This window comes from Solanum dulcamara, chromosome 10 (assembly GCF_947179165.1).
Source record: "Solanum dulcamara chromosome 10, daSolDulc1.2, whole genome shotgun sequence".
Lineage (NCBI taxonomy): Eukaryota > Viridiplantae > Streptophyta > Magnoliopsida > Solanales > Solanaceae > Solanum > Solanum dulcamara.
Genome location: NC_077246.1, coordinates 47,809,794 through 47,829,459, shown reverse-complemented (window position 1 = coordinate 47,829,459; position 19,666 = coordinate 47,809,794).

The following is a 19,666-nucleotide window of genomic DNA, read 5'->3' as shown; positions in this document are numbered from 1 at the left end:
GTGTGGTACATTATGTACACTACTCTTTCGCCGAGTTCCTCACTAAAGGGTCGGATACCTACGTAGGCATATATATGAAAATATAGGGATACACTTCTGACCTCGAGCCCTATAGTGGACCGGATGTACTATGATGACATATACAATAAGATTATGCCATATATGATTGTATGATGCCGTATACAATGACCTGATGAAATAATATACATGATGAGAGGGGATAATGATATGGTGATAGAGTGATATGATAAAATAGTTATGATACCGAGTTACTTAGCGAGCCGGGCACAAAGTATGATGATGTATATGACTACGTGTCCTAAGGTGCAGGTACATTAATTTGTTAATTGTTACCCTTGTCCCCTGCATCCTTTTTTCAGTTATGGTCTCAGCTATGATGTGTTATGTTTTACATAATCAGTACATATATCGTACTGACCTCCCTTTCTTTGGGGGAGGAGGGGAGATGTATTTCATGCCCGCAGGTACATGTACTTACTTTGGAGATTCGCTAGCTTAGGACTCCCACTCAGCTATGTCGGAAGTGCTCCACTATTCCAGAGCCTAGCTTTTGGTGCTGATCGTATAATGTATAGAGTTGTTTATTCAGGGGTACAACGGGGCCCCTGTCCCACCATATGTCACTGTTAATATTCTTAGAGGTCTGTAGACATATGTAGGTAGGTTGTTTACGAATTTGATTCAGTTGTGCCTATAAAGCATATTATAAATGTTATTATGTTAAGGCAGCCTTGTCGGCCCTTGCATGACATGGTGCAAATGATAGAGGCTATATGCAGATGAATTTGCTATCATCCTCTGGATTCTTGTGTATAGTTCTTATAGTTGAGAATTATGTATATGGGGGTCCAAGTCGGACCCCAGATACGGCCTATGGAGTTGGGTTGTGACAAGGGTCTTGCAAATCATTAGGTGAATAATGACAGGAATGAATACATTGTCTTGTGGACTTTCTAAGAGGAATATTTTATTTGTCCACCACTTCATGAGCATGTGCACCATCAATAACTATATCATTTTTATCATCAACATCAATATGTTGACCTGTGACTTGATTTTGAGCATCACCATGATTATCAAGCCCACCAACGTCATACACACTTAAATGAGAAACTTGATCAAGATAGACTATGCCTTCAGAACTTAAAGATTTTAGCTTCTGCGCTTTGTCAATATATTTAATGGTTTGATTCTCCATAAATATGATATCGCAACTTCTCATAAGCTTCTTTTGCATTAGATCATATAAACTATAAGCAAATTCCTCAAAGTCATATCTAATGCAGATGCATTACCTTGTCCAGGTATGTAACTTTGACCTCTCATCTTTTGGCACATGTATAAAAGCTTTGCATTCAAATATTCTCAAATGGTCATAGGAAACATTCTTTTCATACCAAACTTTCTTGGAACATCACTTTGCAAAGAAAAAGGAGGAGATAAGTTAATAACATGTACAATGGTCAATAAGGCCTAACCCCAAAAGGAGTTCGACAACTTTACTTCAAAAAGAAAATATCTAACCTTTTCCATCAAGGTCTTGTTCATGCCTTTAGCCAACCCATAAGCTGAGGAGTCTTAGAAGGAGTCTTTTGGTGTCTAATACCTTGATATTTGCAGTATTCGTCAAATGGTCCACAATATTTACCACCATTATCAATACGAATACATTTCAATTTCTTTCTAGTTTATCTTTCAACAGAAGCCTGAAACTACTTAAACACACCTAACACTTGGTCTTTAGTCTTCAAGACATAGACCCAAAGCTTTCTTGAGCAGTCATCAATGAAACAAAGTAGAGTGCACCACCTAGAATCTTTGTCTTCTTTGGACCACATAAATCAAAGTGCACCAACTCAAGCAACTGTGTCTTTCTTGAAGGAGGGTTAGACTTAAAGGAAACTCTATTTTGTTTTCCATCGAAGCAGTGCTCACACTTTTCTAATTTAACACTTTGGAAATCTGACAACAATTTCTTCTTGGCTAGAACATCTATGTTCTTTCTCACTGATGTGGCTAAGCCTCTTGTTCCATAATGTTGAAGAGTTATCGCTTTCAACTGCATTCACCATATTTTTACAAGTAGAATTCGTAGTCCATTATAGACCACGATGTTTGTTACCACGAGCCACAACCAAGAAAACCTAAATAAGTTTTCATTTTTCGCCAGCATTGGTACTAACATATCCTTTATCATCTAGAACACCAACAAAAATAAGGTGTAGATGAACATCAGATGCATGTTTTACATTATTCAAAACTAGTTTAGTTCAACACTAATTTCCAAACAAACTGTACCAACACCAACCACCCTAGATATAGTCTCATTACCCATACTCAAGGTTCCAAAGTCACAAGGAGTATAAGAAGAGAAAAAAATCATTCCTTGATGTCATGCAAGATGTAACACCAGTGTCACAACCCAACTTGACTCATCACAAGCAATATTTATCAGATCCACATCAAGGACTATAACAAAATCTTTGATGGAGATGGTGGCTATGCAATTTTCATTGCAGTCTTTTTTATTTTCCTCTTTGTCTTTGTTCTCCATCTTCAACTTTTGACAAAACTTCTTTGTGTGACTTTTCATGCCCTAATGATAGCACTCAATATCCTTAAATTTGACTCTGATTTACTTATATTATGTTCTCTATTTTTAGAACCATGATTCATGTTTCTCCCCTTAGGTCCAATCACCAGGACATCCAACTAAGAAGAACCTTGAGATTTTCTTCTCATATCTTTGTCAAGATGTTGTTCTTGGTGAAATCCATAAAGATCATACCATTTGGAGCAGAATTTGAAAATAAAGTTCTAAATCTTCCCTAAGAGTCTGGTAGGAATCCAAGTAGAAGAAACCCTTGAATTTCTTTATCAAATTTAATGCCCATAGAAAATAACTGGTTCATGATTTCCTAAAAACTATTCAGGTGATATTTCATCGAAGAACCATTATAATATTTTAAACTTAACATCTGCTTTATTAAGAATATTTTATTGTTCCCAGACTTTAGAGCATAAAAGCTTTCAAGATGCTCCTATAGGGTACGAGCATGTATCTCCTCCAGAAATATGATTCAACACATTATTGTCAACGTATTTCCTAATAAATCCCCAAACCTATCTGTACAATAGATTTCACTCTTCATCTGTTTTATTATTAGGCTTTACAGTGGTAAAGACTGGTTGATAAAAATTCTTGACATAAATTATATCTTTCATTTTTCCCTTCCAAATGGTATAATTACCACCATTCAAAGTAACCATTTTATTAGTGTTAGCTTCTATTGTTTTCCCCAAAAAATATATAGCTATTGCAAATTAAAGTAAATATTTTATGATATAAAAGTTCAGACTATGCTAGAGGCACATAGTATACTCAGATAAAACCTTACTCTAATATCACTTTATTGGGAAAATGTGGACTAATACAAAAATAGATATGATCAAAATAGTGGAAATAAAATGAGAAAATAATTACACCAATAATTTACATGGACATCCTTTTAAATAAGAAAAAAGTCACGGACCAAGAGGAGCAACTGATTTACTATAATAATGAATTTTATACTGGGTAGTCACAAATTCAATACTCAAATTGAATACAACAGACTCATAAGGATTAACACTCTTTTGGTTTTCCACCTTACTAAAATATCGCTCACACTCTATTTTTTTCTTCAGAAATTATTTTCTTATAGTCTATGGTATATCTCACAGCTCTCTTTTCTTTTTTTGTGAATTAGTGTCTCTAACAAATGAGTTCAGAGCTCCTTTTATACAAAAAAAATTGTCCTTCGATATCACTGATGACATCATGACAAATAACAATTCAAAGTGGCATTTGCGAACATTTGCTGAAAGTCTATATTCACAGCAAAAATATCCATTTGTTTCCTTGGAGCAATTGAAGACTTTGTTGCACTTCAAACAATTGAAGACTAAATATATGTAATGACCCTGAAGGTCATTTTATGAATTTTTTATAAAATAACCATTTAACCCTTTTGTTTAGTTGCCCTGAGTCATTTCTAATTGGTATTGGATTTGATTTTTAGAAAATCCTACAAAAAGTTGAGTCTTTGTAAATTTTGAGTTTTTATAAGCTTTAAGTATTCAAAAGTGGTATTTGGGGTCAACTGGAGATACGGGTCTCAGGACGAAATTCCGTTGATTCCAGCAGCTCCAAAATATGGAAATTGGTCAAGGAGAGTTTACGAAATTAGTTTTAGATTTATTATAAGGATTTGAGGTCTTGAGTTGGGAATTCGAGGAATGTTAGGCCAAGGTTAGACTTTGGTCAACTTGTAGAGTTTCGATGCTCAAAATGGAATTTCGATGATGCTGTAGGATTCAAGGGATGGGCTTCGGTCTAGAAGAAATATTGGTCGAATTCTGATCGTTCTATCATCTCTTAAATGGCCAAATTAGTCTAGTAGCATTATCGGCACGAGTATTGAGGCAATCAATGTGAGTTTGGGACCATTTTGTGCTTTTTGACTTTAAAAGTTAGCCTATTGTTGAATTTGGTCAACATTCTTGGAAAACATGCTCAGATAAAAAATTTGACTATATGGTTAGTTCCAAAATATCGAGTTTGGTCTAGAATGACCCTTCGTGCGGTTCTCGAGGCTTCCGATCTTATTTCGAGCCTCTTTGTAGAATTAATAAAAATACATATGTATGGGACCCATTTTTTATTGAGGTCACCTTGAATGGAAATTATGAGTGCGCTTTAGAGTCAAGAATGTCTTTTACAATCATATTTCACATATGGTTTGTGTTCACCGAGTCCCGGATGAATTCAGAGTACCTCATCGAACATCGGAGCTTTAGGTGGTTTTTTTGGCTTTGCTTATGCCTATCGTTTTGTTGATCGCGATCGCGACCCTTGGCCTCATGATAGTAACGAAAAAATTCTGAAAAATTACTTTTACTTCATTGCAATCAAGACCCATTGGGCTTGCGATAGCGGTGAACAATTTTTAGACCTTTTAAGATCGGTCCTTTGTGATTTTCAAATTATTTCTCCATTTTCAAAATGCGATTCTGAGAGCTCTAGACCTCCGTTTTAGGTGATTCAAAGTCCAACATGTTTGGAAAGTTCTTTTCTATGCAATGAAATGTTCGGGGATCATTGGGGGCTCATCGTTTGAGGTAAGTTTGCCCTGAAGGGGTTGCCAGCCCTCGTTTCTTTAATTTTAATGGGGTTTTGTTGCATGAACTGAGTTTGGATTTTTTTGAGCCCTAATTTTGCTCCACTTTGGGACAAAAGTTCAGGGAGGGAAAATAACCTTTTCACAAAGTCAATTTTAGGATTCCCAGTATGGGTCCCATAATCCCATTTTGACCCAATTTTGGGTTTGTTTATGAAAAATATAATTTTGGTGTCAAAATGTTTGTATTGACAAGGTGATCAATATTTTGATAGTGTGGAGGCATCTGTAGTCATTTTTTGAGAGAAAAGATATTGGAGAGTGGAGCTAGTGCGCTCGTGTTCGGCTTTGAGGTAGGCTACGGTCTTCTTTCTTTTGATTAAGCTTTATAAGGTATTGTATAGTATAATTTTCTTGTGGTTTAGATTGTATGTGATGGTTTAGGATCGATTCCTTGTTCTTTGTCTCGGTATGAGTCTTAGGCTAGGTTGCTCTTATGTAATTTCCATTCTAGTTGGTAAGATTATTGATGATGCCTTAGTTTGTCCTTGATTAACCGTTGTTGGAGGGAGTTTATGTGACTTAGTGTTCTTCATTATTGTAGCACACTTATGTTAGAGCCCTGGTGTAGTGGTTTTCATCCAGTTACGCTTGTAAATTACTGTTGGAACCCATTTATGGATTTAAAGTTAGAATTCCCTATGCTTTTTTGTTGTTGTTTGGCAGGGCTAGTTGTGATTGTATTCTAGGGGATGTAATCCCAGTTGGATATGGAGGTTTTGATTGATTAGCTGAGCACTGTTTCCTCTCTTTCCTACTCCTTGTTACCCAGTTAGGGTTGAGTTCCCTTTTGTGCCTTGTTGTTGAGTTAGAGGAGTAGATTTGAGCCATATGCCTTGGTTAGAGGTCGGTTGCATGTGCTAGTTCTTTTTCTATGCTTCAGATGGTAAGGTTCTTATAGAGTCATTATTGTATGTGATTGTGCATGTTATTTGGGTATTGGTCATGGCATGCATTGCATTGGATCATTATTTTCTCATGGATATAATTGACCCCGATGCTTGTATTGGTTCTTGGAATTAATTTGACAAAGCTGGGTTGTAACCCAAACTATTTTATGCTGATTTTCAAATGAGGGGTCGTACTATCTCTATTACTTCTATTTTCGGTAGACTAGAGGCATCAAGGATACGCTCATTTTGTTATATTGATCGAGGCATCGAGGAAGCGCTTATTTTATAATACTAGCCCAATCTTAGAGATTTTTGAGCCTTTCTATATAGATTTGACTTTTTATCTTCGGTCACCGTAATAGAGCAAACTTTGATGATCAGATATACATATTTATATCTATATTAATATGATCCTTGGATTGAGACCATATGAGTATATATGGGCATTTCTGAACCCCCATGGCGATCTTAGAGTGGCTCATGGGTCCTACATTTTGGCCGTGATTGAAAGTAGGTGTATATATCTTTGTATGAGGCACTTAGCACTGATGGTATTACTGGTTTTATGGCATGACTTTCATTTATATGTGCATTTCCTATCACGAACATAATTGTTTTTACTTGTCGGTAGTATGAGATGCCGTGCAGGTTTAGAGTTTGTGAGTTAACTTCCTTGGCACATAGGGGCTCGGAAAGTATTGTCTTACTATTAGCGAAATTGTGGCGGTATAAAGGGTGGTCTCTTTTTTGAAGTTAGTTACTACCCTTGTTCATATTTATCTAACTTTTATGCAGGGATTTAGTGGATATGGTCCTTTGTGTCATGACCTGCCACTTGATCATGAAGATGGGGAAAGATCTAGAGTCTTGGAGAGATTAATATAAGGCTCTAGAATGTTCAAGACAATTCTTGAAAAGACTTAGAGAAATCCAGAATCTTGTAGATTAGTCTTGGAAGACCTAGATTTTTCTAGAGTGTGTAGAGATTTCTAGAGAGGGACTTCTTTGTAAATATGGAAGGACTTGTATAGTAATTTTTATTTACACTCAAGCCCCTTGGGAGTAGTATAAATAGAGGGGGCATTCATTTGTAACAAACCATCAAGAAATCAAGCATTCTTCCAAGTAATACAAAGCCTTCTTCATAAAAGCTCTTTATTTTTTCTTACAATCTAGCATTCCCTTAGTGATCTAGTCTTAAAAGCTTACTTGAGCTTGCAAGATCATGAAAGATTCGTGAGTAAGTTATCAAGTGTCGTACGGAAGTCTTAGTTAAAGTCTAAGTTTGTGACAATGTGGTATCAGAGCGAGGTTCTACTAAGGGATATGGCAAGTGAGGGAGACATTAACGCCACTACCGTAACCAACATCAAGCAAGATATTGGAAGGAATTACGACAAGGGAAAGAAGAACTCTAAGAGAAATGAGGAGGTGCCGCTTGATATTACACCAAGAAAGACCCTAACATCCTACTCACCCTCGGCCACTAAGGTGAGTGATGATGAGCGAGGCGAGGATCGCTTTGAACGTCATGCTCGACATGGAGTGGATCGCAAGGGTGGATGCTGCCTAGAAGACCGTAGAGATATTTGGAAAACACTTAAACAAGTTTGACAACAAGTTCAAGTCTCTAGAGGAATTCACCTTTAAGGAGAATGACAACATCCTAAAGGAGTTGGATGTGTGCAAGGTAGCTTAGTAAGAGATGAAGCAGGCGATCACTTTCTTGGAGTGTCGGCTCATGGATGCACTAAAAATGATAGAGACCATGAAGGCCGAGATGGAAGTACTCAAGGGAGACATAGAATCGAGGAGATGCATGATTTCCAACGCAGACAAGGAGGCTAAGATTGAGGCTCCCAAGCCACATATGTTCAAAGGTGCCCGTGATGCACAAGAGGTGGAAAACTTCTTTTGGCACTTGGAGAATTACTTCATGTGTAACAAAGTGAAGAATGACGAGACAACAATCAACACAGCCGTGCTATATCTCTAGAAGATGGCCATGTTGTGGTAGAAGCGCAAGGAGTCTGAGATCAGGAAAGGGTCTGTGCACAAAAACACCTAGGAGATGTTCTAGAATGAGTTCAAGAAGGCTTTCTTCCCCAACAATGTCATCTCTGAGGCCAAACACAAGTTTTGGGAATTGAAGCAAATGGGTAGCATATCGGCCTATGTAAAGGAGTTTACTACCCTTATACTTCAAATACCCAACCTCATGGATGAATCCATGCTCTTCCACTTCATGGATGGACTACAGAGTTTGACCAAGATGGAGTTGGAGCATCACTAATTCAGCACCATCGATGAGGCCATCACACAAGCTAAAACTTTGACAGACTTCAGGCATGACAAGTATGACCGAGGAAGATGAGATGAGATGAGAGGTAGTCATGAATAAGGTAGGGGAGATTGTGGAGAGAAACAACCTCATCCCAAAAACCATAACAACTATAAGTCCGATGGTAAGAAGGCTGGACGATGAGGCGATGCCAACAAAAAGGCACAAAATGCAAAGGGGAATGGATGCTACATATGCGGAGGGCCGCATGGCTATGCAAGGTATCCTGAACTTAAGAACCTTGGTGCCATCCTAAGGAAATGGAAGGGGAAAGATGCACAAGGCAAGAGTAAGGTTCAGACACAACACAATTGGGCTTGATTGGACTATGCAGAGCTATCGCAAAGTAATTAGGAAAGCTGAAGGAGTACGATGCACAATATATGGACATTATGATCAATGGATGACCCGCTCGTGCAATAGTTGACACAAGTACAGAGGGAAACATAATGACCAAGTCAGCAGCTATAAAGTTGGGTCTAAGTTACAATCCAAGTGACACCCGCCTCAGGATGGTTAATTTACCCCTGACACCGGTGTGCGGATTCGCTCAAGGAGTAAACATCACATTGGGCAAGTAGAGAGGTAAGACCAACTTTACCATCGCTCCATTAGATATCTTTAATATCATTCTTGGGTAGGAGTTCTTCGAGTGATTCCATATGGTAATCGAACCATACCTCCAACAAATCATGGTTATGGAGCAAGAGGGATCGTGTATGGTACCCCTATTCAAAGTACCAAAGACAGAAGGACCAACCCAATTTTTGGCCCTGCATCTTGAGAAAGGCCTAGAAGTGGGAGTACCAACGTTCATAGACACCATTATGAGTTTGAGTGAAGATAATGGTGCTACAGAGGCATTGCCACCTTGGATAAAGAAAGGTGTGATGCTGAAGAAGTTGCCAAGACACTTGCCTCTAAAATGCCAAGAAGAACGGAGGCCAGTGTTGACTGAACCAAGCAAGAATAGGGACAACAGGCCACTGCCATTTTCCTCATCAACTAAAAGGGAAAATATCTAGAAGAGGCCACATAAGAATGGCATGAAGACTTATGGCAGTTTCAAGACTAAGTCCAAGGCTTTTATAGCAGTAGTGCATCGAAGGCATCGCCACATCAGGTAGGGGAGAGTGTCATGACCCACCACTTGATCATGAAGAAGGGGGAAAGATCTAAAGTTTTGGAGAGGTTAATAGAAGGCTCTAGAATGTCTAAGTGAATTCTTGAAAAGACTTAGAGAAATCTAGAATCCTGTAGATTAGTCTTGGAAGACCTAGATTTCTCTAGAGTGTGTAGAGATTTCTAGAGAGGGACTTTTTTGTAAATATGGGAGGACTTGTATAGTAAATTTTATTTATACTCAATCCCCTTAGGAGTAGTATAAATAGAGAGGGAATTTATTTGTAACAAACCATCAAGAAATCAAGCATTCTTCCAATTAATACAAAGCCTTCTTCATAAAAGTTCTCTTGTCTTTCTTACAATCTAGCATTCCCTTAGCGATCTAGTCTTAAAGGATTACTTGAGCTTACATGATCATGAAAGATTCGTGAGTATGTTATTAAGTATCGCACGAAAGTCTTAGTTGAAGTCTAAGTCCGTGACATTTGGGCCTTTATGTGATATTTGTATTTACTTCTGTTAGTAGTGTGTCACTTAGTGCTTCCCCCTTTAGTAGTATGTCGTCCTGTTTAGACGATGGGTTGGAGCCACCAGGTACGTCCTTGGTTTCCTTGCTTGTTTCTTATCTCTCTCTTTCTTATAACTGATATTTGTTATTGTAGGCTTCCGTATTATTCCTGTTAGATACTTGTGGTATATACTCCTTTCTTGCATGTTCCTTATACTTTATTTATCTTTGGAGCTCAATAGGGCGATGCCTACTGAGTGCCACTTGGTACTTATACTACACTTCTACACTCTACAGATCACAGTATGGGTTTTCACTATTGATTTGGATATTGTGTAGAGCAGCTCTTGGATTTTGGAGACTTATGTGAGATCTTAGTGTTTAGAGTTACCTATCTCCTTCTATTTTGGAACTTGGACTAGTATTTATTTGTATTTGGAGATAGTCTATATTACTATTACTATTATGGTATCTGTATAAACCTTGTACTCCATTATTTATCTTAGTAGCTCACTTACTGACTGATATCAGGTCTTAGAGTTATCTTATTGTATTGGTATTCTTCTTTTTTAATAATAATTATTATTATTATTATCATTCACTTCTTTACTTCCACTTGTGATGGTCCATTGCGTATGGTTCTAGACTGTGGGGTTAGGCTTACATACTAGTGGGTTTATATTAGGTTCCATCATGACTTGAGAAATTAGGTCGTGATAGAGTGGTATTAGAGATTACGTTCGCCAATATCATTGGTATAAGAGCAAAAGCCTAATAGATTCCTATGGATCAATGCGAAGACATATGTATCCTATCTTTGGGAGGCTATAGGGAATTCTAGGAAGCTCCATTCTTAATTCCTTATCTTGTGAAATTTCTTTGATCAACCTCTAAATACTTTCTTCGAATTCATTCCTCCTTAGATGGATATTATGAGCTTTCCTACGAGCATGGCTAGTGCATTAGCATATACTACCTAGGCTTAGATAGTATCTACGAATACCTCAATTTGGATCCAGCATTGGATATACCACGTCTCGAAGGGCATAGACCACAATTAGGAGTAGTTTTGGGTGCTCCAACTGGTTTGCAACCTAGGGTTCAAATTATAGGTCTTCAAAAGGGTTGTTCATCGGTATCTGAGTATGTGATAGGGTTTTTAGAATGGATAGGACATTATGGAGAGGGACATGACTCTATCATTTTTTGAAGGATTGATTTTGCTGCTCTGCTTAGCATCATAATACTTGATAGCTATTGAGTCTACTTTTCCCCAGGTGGTCAATTATGTGAGTTATATGGAGCATGCATGTATGGAGACTTATAGAGGTAGAGGTAAAAGATCCCATCATCAGTGCAATAGAGATAGCATCTCGCCTTGAGGTATGCATCATCCTAGTGAGGGTCAACCTCACTCTAGGCCTACTAAACCCATGTCGGGAGTACCTCAAGTTCTAAGCAGTCCTATGACAGGTTATGGTATCCAGCTGGTTCATCGCAGTGGGCTTTTTTTGGTGAAAAGTGCTATATATGCAGTGAGTTTGAGCATTCGGCTAGGGACTGTCCTATAGTCACATATCGCAGGTGATAGGTTTGGCAGGACCGAGTTCGTAGGGCCAGGGATGATCAGTTAGAGGTAGTGCCCCGGGTGTTACAGTTAGTGGAACATGTGTTTAGTTTAAGTCCAGTCACATTCCATCCTATGCGTCTTCCAGTTAGACAGAGGACGAGGCTTTAAGTATCAATCACATTTGTGCAAATTTTATTTCTAGGACTTTCCTTACTTGTTGTGCTTAGGTGTTGGGGTCTTCTTACCCATTAGTGATTATTTGGCTTGTTAGATTCATTGTGTTATTCTAGTAATTTCCTTACTTGGACTTATGTGGACATGCTAACTTAGCCTGATTACTTGCCTATTATTTGCTATGTCAACTTTACTTGAAACTATGTGTATGTGTTTATCTTCCGTAGGTGATTTCTTTTAGTAGTGGATCATAGTGGTTTTACTATTATATTGCAGTAGTGGTAGAGTTATACCTTGTGGATGTCAACCTTAGTTGATTGCTCTAGTGGTTTACCATTTAGCCATTCTATAGTTTTCTTGGTTTAGTCATTTCCCTTCCTAGTTTGCCCCTAGCATGCTTAACTAGTATGAGGTTGCTACCGAGAGAAGCATATGCCAGCAGTTGTAGTCCTTGTGGTCTACTATAGTTCTCATTTATCGATTCTTTCTTTGTTTGATTTCCCATTCTTAGTTCCTAGGATGGAGAAGTTAAGGTTTATTCCTTAAGATTTGGATGGGTTGTCTCTTCTTGGTAAGTTTGATGGTTAAGTTATCGGTTCAGCTGGTTGTGTGTTGTGGTGTCAGATGGCAATGTTGAGTTGGAAAGGATGAAAATGGAATTTTTCCTTATTTATTTTAAGTATGGTGATGTTTATCTTTAAGTGTCATATAAAAAAGGTTCTATCGTATTCATAGAAATGGTGGTCTTCTTATGCTTGTAACTGACCAATAAGTAGCTGAAAGGGATGATTATGGGGAGAGAGCATCCATATTAATGAGTCGTGCCTTGGTATACCATTGTGACTTATGGACTTTTAGGTCATTTGTTTTACCTTACAACCAGAACTACCTTCAATATCGATAATTCCATATTGTTCCTTGTTCTACTAGTAAACTACAGTGGGTGTATTGATAGTTCAAAGAATCATATTGTTGATTTGGGTTTACTGTTGGGGTGTGCTTTGACTAATTCAAACTTTGTCTTCCAGGGGCGAATGGAGTTTTTTTAATAAAGCTCAGCCCCTGGATGGAGTCAAAGTAATTCGTGGAATCATCTCTTGATTTCTTATTCAGGGTGAGGAGTAGTGTGTGTTTCTTCTAGTGTACGTTACTGTGGTTCAGCTTCTTTTGGGTTATTTAGATGGGTTGATCGATTTACTTGCTACCTACCAGCTTAGCTTTTCTTGAGCTGAGTGGTTAACGCAGACTCGTATTGGCAGGTAGACTTGTGGTATTTGCTGCGACAGTTCGATTCCATTGGGTCACTTTTGGCAGGTTTAATATGCTAATGAATTGTTTATTGAGTCTCTTTTTCCCCTAGATTAGAAGGGTTAACTCAAAATTTCCACTCGTGGAGTGATCATGGACTCATAGCGTTAGTTTCGTCTTCTTTGGGGTTAGATTCCCATATTGGTTCATGTTTTGAGAAGTTCCATTAGTAGTAGAGTGACATTGAAGTTGGTCTCAGTACGGTTCCTATACTTGTAGATTTGATTGTCCCTTAGAGTAGCTTTTTCGGGTTTGAAAGGTAACTTTTAGACTAAAGTTATGGATTTTGGGATCCATTGGGTTAGAACTTTCGGTTTGTGCCCGGGGATGAGTCATTTATTTTGAGTTCGTACTGCTCTTCGATGTTCAGGTAGTGCTTGCTTTTCCTTCATGGTTATTTGGGAAATGTTTAGATGGTGCTGGAAGCTGTTACTGTGGTTTAGGATGGTTAGGATACACATGATGATCAAAGAGTCTTGAGTTTGGAGTTGAAAGCAAAGTATTTGACTTGGGAGTTATTCAACATCTTCTCTTGTCTATTGGTAGCCTAATTCTGAGATGTCTATGTGATTTTGGTTTATCTCGGGATAGTCTGTTGCGCTCAGTTAAGTTTGTTCTTGTGGGATGGAAGTCAATATCAAAAGAGAGGAATTGGAAGTTGGATTGAGTTATGAAAAGTAAATTTGGGAGTTTTTTCTTAGCTTGAGTTCTGGGTTGGCATTGCCTGACTCGAGATGTGCGATGGTCTTGCGAAGAATGCAGGACCAGAACCCTCGCCCTTTCGTGCCTCCAGGATGTGAGTTCTTTTACTAGTGGATGATGTAATGACCCTAAAGGTCATTTTTATAATTCTTCTTAAAATAGCCATTTTTCCCTTTTCTTTAGTTTTCCCGAGTCATTTCTGATTGGTACAGGGTGTGGATTTTTAAAAAATCTTATGAAAAGTTGTCTTTGGAAATTTTGAGTTTTTATAAGCTTTAAGTATTCAAAAGTGGTATTTGGGATAAACTGGAGCTACAAGTCTCAGAATGGAATTTCAGCGATTCCAGCAGCTTCAGAATGTAAAAATTGGTCCAAGAGGGTTTACATAATTAGTTTTGGAGTTGTAACGATGATTTGAGGTCTTGAGTTGAGAATTTGAGGAATTTTAGGCCGAGGTTTGGCTTTGGTCATCTTTCAGAGTTTCGGTGCTTGGAATGGAATTCCGATGACTATATTGGATTAGGGGGATGGTTTTTGGTCTAGAAGATGTGTTGGTTGAATTTTTAGAGGTCCCGATCCCGTTTTGATACTTTGAAGGCCTAAGTTGGTTTCCTTGCGATTTTTTGAGTTTCTAGTCAAGGAGACTTCGAATTCAAATTCTGATGGTTCCATCAGGTTCGAAATGGCTAAATTAGTCTTGTAGCATTAGCAGCACGAGTATTGACGCAATTGATATGAGTTCGGGATTATTTGGCTGTTTTGACTTAGAAAGTTAGCTTATTATTGAGTTTGGTCAAAATTCTTGTAAACCGCGCTCAGATGAAAATTCTAACACCACAATTAGTTCCAAAATTTTGATTTTGGTCTAGAACAACCCTTCGTGTAGTTCCTGAGGCTTCCAATCCCTTTTTGAGCCTCTTTGTAGAATTGGCCAAATTGGTGCATGGGTGTGGGACCCACTTTTATCGAAATGACACCAAATGGAAATTTTGAGTACACTATTGAGTCCAAAATGTCGTTTACAATCAGATTTCATATATGGTTTGTGTTCACAGGGTCCCGGATGAATCCAGAGCACCTAATGGAACATTGGAGTCTTAGTTGGTTTTTTTGGCTTTGCTGATTCTTAGCATTTTTGTTCATCGCAATCGCGCCCCTTGGCCTCGCGATAGCGATGAAACAATTCTTAAAAATCACTTTTTCTTCATTGAGGTCGTGACCCATTGGGCTCACCATAGAGATTAACAATTTTTAGGCATTTCAAGATCAGTCCCATTCGATTTTTAGATTGCTTCTCCATTTTCAAAATGCGATTGTGAGATCTCTAGACCTCTGTTTTGGGTAATTCAAAGTCAAGCATGTTTGGAAAGTTTGTGTCTATATATTGAAATGTTCGGGGATCATCAGGGGCTCGTCGTTTGAGGTAAATATTTCCCTGAAAGGGATGTCAGCCCTCTTTTCTTTAGTTTTAATAGGGTTTTGTTGCATGAACTAAGTTTGGGCTGTTGTGTGCCCAAAATTGTGCTCCACTTTGGGAAAAAATTTTGAAGAGGTAAAATAGAAATTTTCACGGAGTCAATTTCGAAATTCCCAGTGTGGGTCCCATAATCTCCTTTTTGACCCAATTTTGGGTCCATCCTTGAAAATATGATTTTGGTGTCAAAACATTCGTATTGATGAGGTGATTAATATTTTGATAGTGTGGAGGCATTTGGAGTCATTTTTGGACCAAAAAGCTACCAGGAAGTGGAGTTGGAGCACATGTGTTCGGCTTCGAGGTAGGCTATAGTCTCCTTTCTTTTGATTGAGCTTTATATGGTATTGTATAGTATAATTTTCTTATGTATTGGATTGTATGTGATGGGTTAGGAATGATTCCAAGATTCTTGGTTCATTGTCTTGGTATGAGCCTTAGGCTAGGTTGCTTTTATGAGATTTCCAGTCTAGTTGGTATGATTGTTGATGATGCCTTAGTTTGGCCTTGATTAGCCTATTTGAGGTGAATTATTCGATGTTTATGATGTTTGGGAGATTTGTTCCTTAGACTTGAGATGTGGTTTGATCCATTGTAGTCATTATTGACAGGAGTTTATGAGACTTAGTGTTCTTTATTTTTGTAGAACACTTATGTTGGAGCCCTGGTGTAGTGGTTTTCACCCAGTTAAACTTCTAAATTACTGTTGGAACCCATTTCTGGATTTTGAGCTAGAATTCCCATGCTTTCTTATTACCGTTTGGCAGGGCTAGCTGGGATTGCATTCTTGGAGGTGTATTCCCAATTGGATTTGGAGGTTTTGTATTTACTAGCTGAGCACCATTTTGTCACTTTCCTCCTCCTTGTTATGTAATTAGGGTTTAGTTCCATTTGGGCCTTGTTGTTAAGTTAGAGGAGTAGATTTGAGTCGTAGGCCTTGGTTAGAGGTCAGTAGCATGTGCTTGTCCTCTTTCTATGCTCTAGAGGGTAAGGTGCTTGTGCAGTAATTATTGTATGTGATTGTGCGTGTTTTTTGGATCTTGGTGATGGCATGCATCATGTTGGATCATTTTTTTCTCATGGATGTAGTTTAACCCAGTGCATGCATTAGTTCTTAGCATTGATTTGGGACAGCTGGGTTGTAACCCAAACTAGTTTATACTGATTTTTTAATGGTGGAGGGGGGGAGTTGGTTCATATTACCTTTATTACTAGTATTTTCAATAGACTAGAGGCATCGAAGATGTGCTCATTTTATTATATTGATCAAGGCATCGAAGATGCGCTCATTTTATGATGTTGGCCTGGTCATAGAGATCTCGAACCCTTTCTATACAGATTTGACTTTTTATCTCCGATCACCACAATGGAGAAGGCTTTGATGATCGAATATACAAATTGATATTTATATTGATATAAGACCTAGATCGGAACCAGGCAAGTATATAGGATATTTCCGAGTCCCCCATGGCGATCTCAGAGAGGAACATGGGTCCTACTTCCTGGCCGAGACTAGAGGTAGTGTATATATCTTGGTATGAGGCACTTGGCACATATGATATTACTGGTTTTATTGCATCACTTTCATTCATATATGCATTGCCTATATCCAACATAGTTATTTATACCTGTCGGTAGTATGCGATGCCGTGTGGGTTTACCAGTTTGTGAGTGAACTTCCTAGGCACACAGGGGCTCATGAAGTATTGTCTTACTATTTGTGAACTTGTGGTGGTATAAAGGGTGGTCTCTTCTTTGAAGGTAGTTACTTCCCTTGTTCATATTTATCTAACTTTTGTGTAGGTATTTAGTTGATACTGTTCTTTAGACCTTTATGTGATATCTGTATTTATATCTGTTAGTTAGGTTTCACTTAGTGGTTCCCTCTTTCGTAGTATGTCGTCGTGTTTAGCCCTTGGGCTGGCGCCGCCAGGTATGTAAATGATTTCCTTGCTTGTTTTCTATCTCTCTCTTATATCTGATGCTTTTTAATGCAGTCTTCCATATTATTCCTGTTAGATACTTGTGATATATACTTCTTGCTTACATGTTCTTTATACTTGCTTTATCTTTGGAGCTCAGTCGGCTGATGCCTACAGAGTGCCACTTGTTGGTACTCATACTACACTTCGGCATCATGCAGATCATAGTACGGGTTTTCTCTACTGATTTGGATATTGTGTGGAGCAGCTCTTGGATTTTGGAGACTTAGGTGAGCTCTTGGCATTCAGAGTTGCCTATCTCCTTGTATGTTGGAACTTGAACTAGTCTTTATTTGTATTTGAAGAAAGTCTATATTACTATTACTATTATGGTATCTCTATAAATCTTGTATTCCATTATTTAGCTTAGTAGCTCGACTATCGACTAATATAGGTCTTGGGGGTTATCTTGTTGTATTGGTGTTATTCTTCTTTAATTATTATTATTATTATTATTATTATTATTATTATTATTATCATCATCATCATCATCATCATCATTCGCTTCTTTCCTTCCGATTATGATGGTTCGTTGCCTATGGTTCTAGACTGTGGGGTTAGGCTTAACTACTAGTGGGTTGATAGTAGGTGTCATCATTACTTGAGAAATCGGACCGTGACAATATATTTGCAGCAATTGAATATTAAGTGCATGGATGGACCCACAAAATGCTCATATCATCATATCATATATTATAAAAGTGGGAAGCTCCAAAGTGCAAAGTTGGATTACCATTTTGCCTCTGTATTAATAAAAATATTATAAAATATCTGATTATTAAAATATTAAATAGTAAATACAATAATTTATTTTAGTGTATTTAACATGCCAATGATGTGCTGCCCCATTTTCAGTTTCACAAACCTTTCATTTCCATGTTTTTTCATCTTTTGTACTAAATGAAAGAACTATATATATTTTGTGGTGTGTGAAGAAATGAATATGCTGGAGAACTAAAAAAATTCATCTGGAATCACTTGGCTTAATTTTCACTCAAGCACTACTGGTAATTTTTTTTGTCTACTTTTATCAGAGATAAGTAATATTTTATTTATGAGAAAAATATGATGCATGCTTCCTTAAGTACAATCTGCAAATTTTAGGATTTATCAATGCAATTACTTCTATCTTATGACCATTGTCCTTTGTTTTTCCTCCTTAAGATTGTAGCGTCTATGTATATATATATATATATATATATATATATATATATATATATCTTCACTACGTTATACTATGAGAGACGAGATAATGACTTTACTTATTACTCTCTTCATTTTAAGAAGAAAAAGAGCTACTTTAAAAGTTGAGAGATATTTGTATGCTTTCATAATCATCTTGTGAAGCTTAAAATATAGAAGTACCATGTAGATTTTAGTCAGAAAATTATGTACAGATTATGTATTTCTTTTTTTATCTATAATTATTATGATTAAAGTCTTACAAAGGATATTGTGTATATGGTAATTTTTCTTCTCTATTAATTTTTTATTTTCTCTTTATTTTCTCTTTTTTAAGTTAATCATTTTATGAACTTCTGATTATCATAAATTTATACTTTTATTTGAACTCAGACATATATGAATTTATTGAATATTTGTTAACTACTATCCAAAGTTAAAAATCTACAATACTTCTATGTACTTGGATGCTTAAAAGAAACTAATTTGAAATATTAAAATACATTTGATTATTTGGTGGTTCTTGTCGCACTTTAAAAGATTTATTTATAATTGTTACAATTTATACTCACCAGGCACATGTTTTCAAAGAATACTAAGCATTCTAACGAATCCATAAAATTTATATGGGATCAGAAACTTGAATTATAAATGGTAGAAGACAAGAATGCAAGACTTTATCATCGGAGAAGATCTAGTAATATGAGATATTATTCAAGGAGGTCAAAAAACATTTCATGTTCACCGATGATAAAGGAAAGCAATTGGTCCCCAAGGAAAGAATGTCAGATTAAAGGAGTTGTTATTTATTACATTGGAACTTATGAATACAATAAAAACTCTACCCACAAGACTTCTAAAAAAGTGTGGAATACCTCGTAAATCACAAATGAGGGAAAAAGTAAGGTCAAAATTCCAAAATTGCCTTATTGAATGTGAAATATGAATTATTTAAGATGAAGGAAGGAGAATTCTTTCGGGATATGTTCAATAAATTTACAGATATCACATGATGAATCAAAGTCACTTTTAAAGGTTAATCCTTTTACATGAAAAATGTAAAACTTCTTAATGTCTTGCTTGACTTTTGGGAGAGAAAAGTGAATGTCATCATGGAAGCAAATGATCTGGAAACCATGTCAATAGATGAACTCATGAGGAATTTAC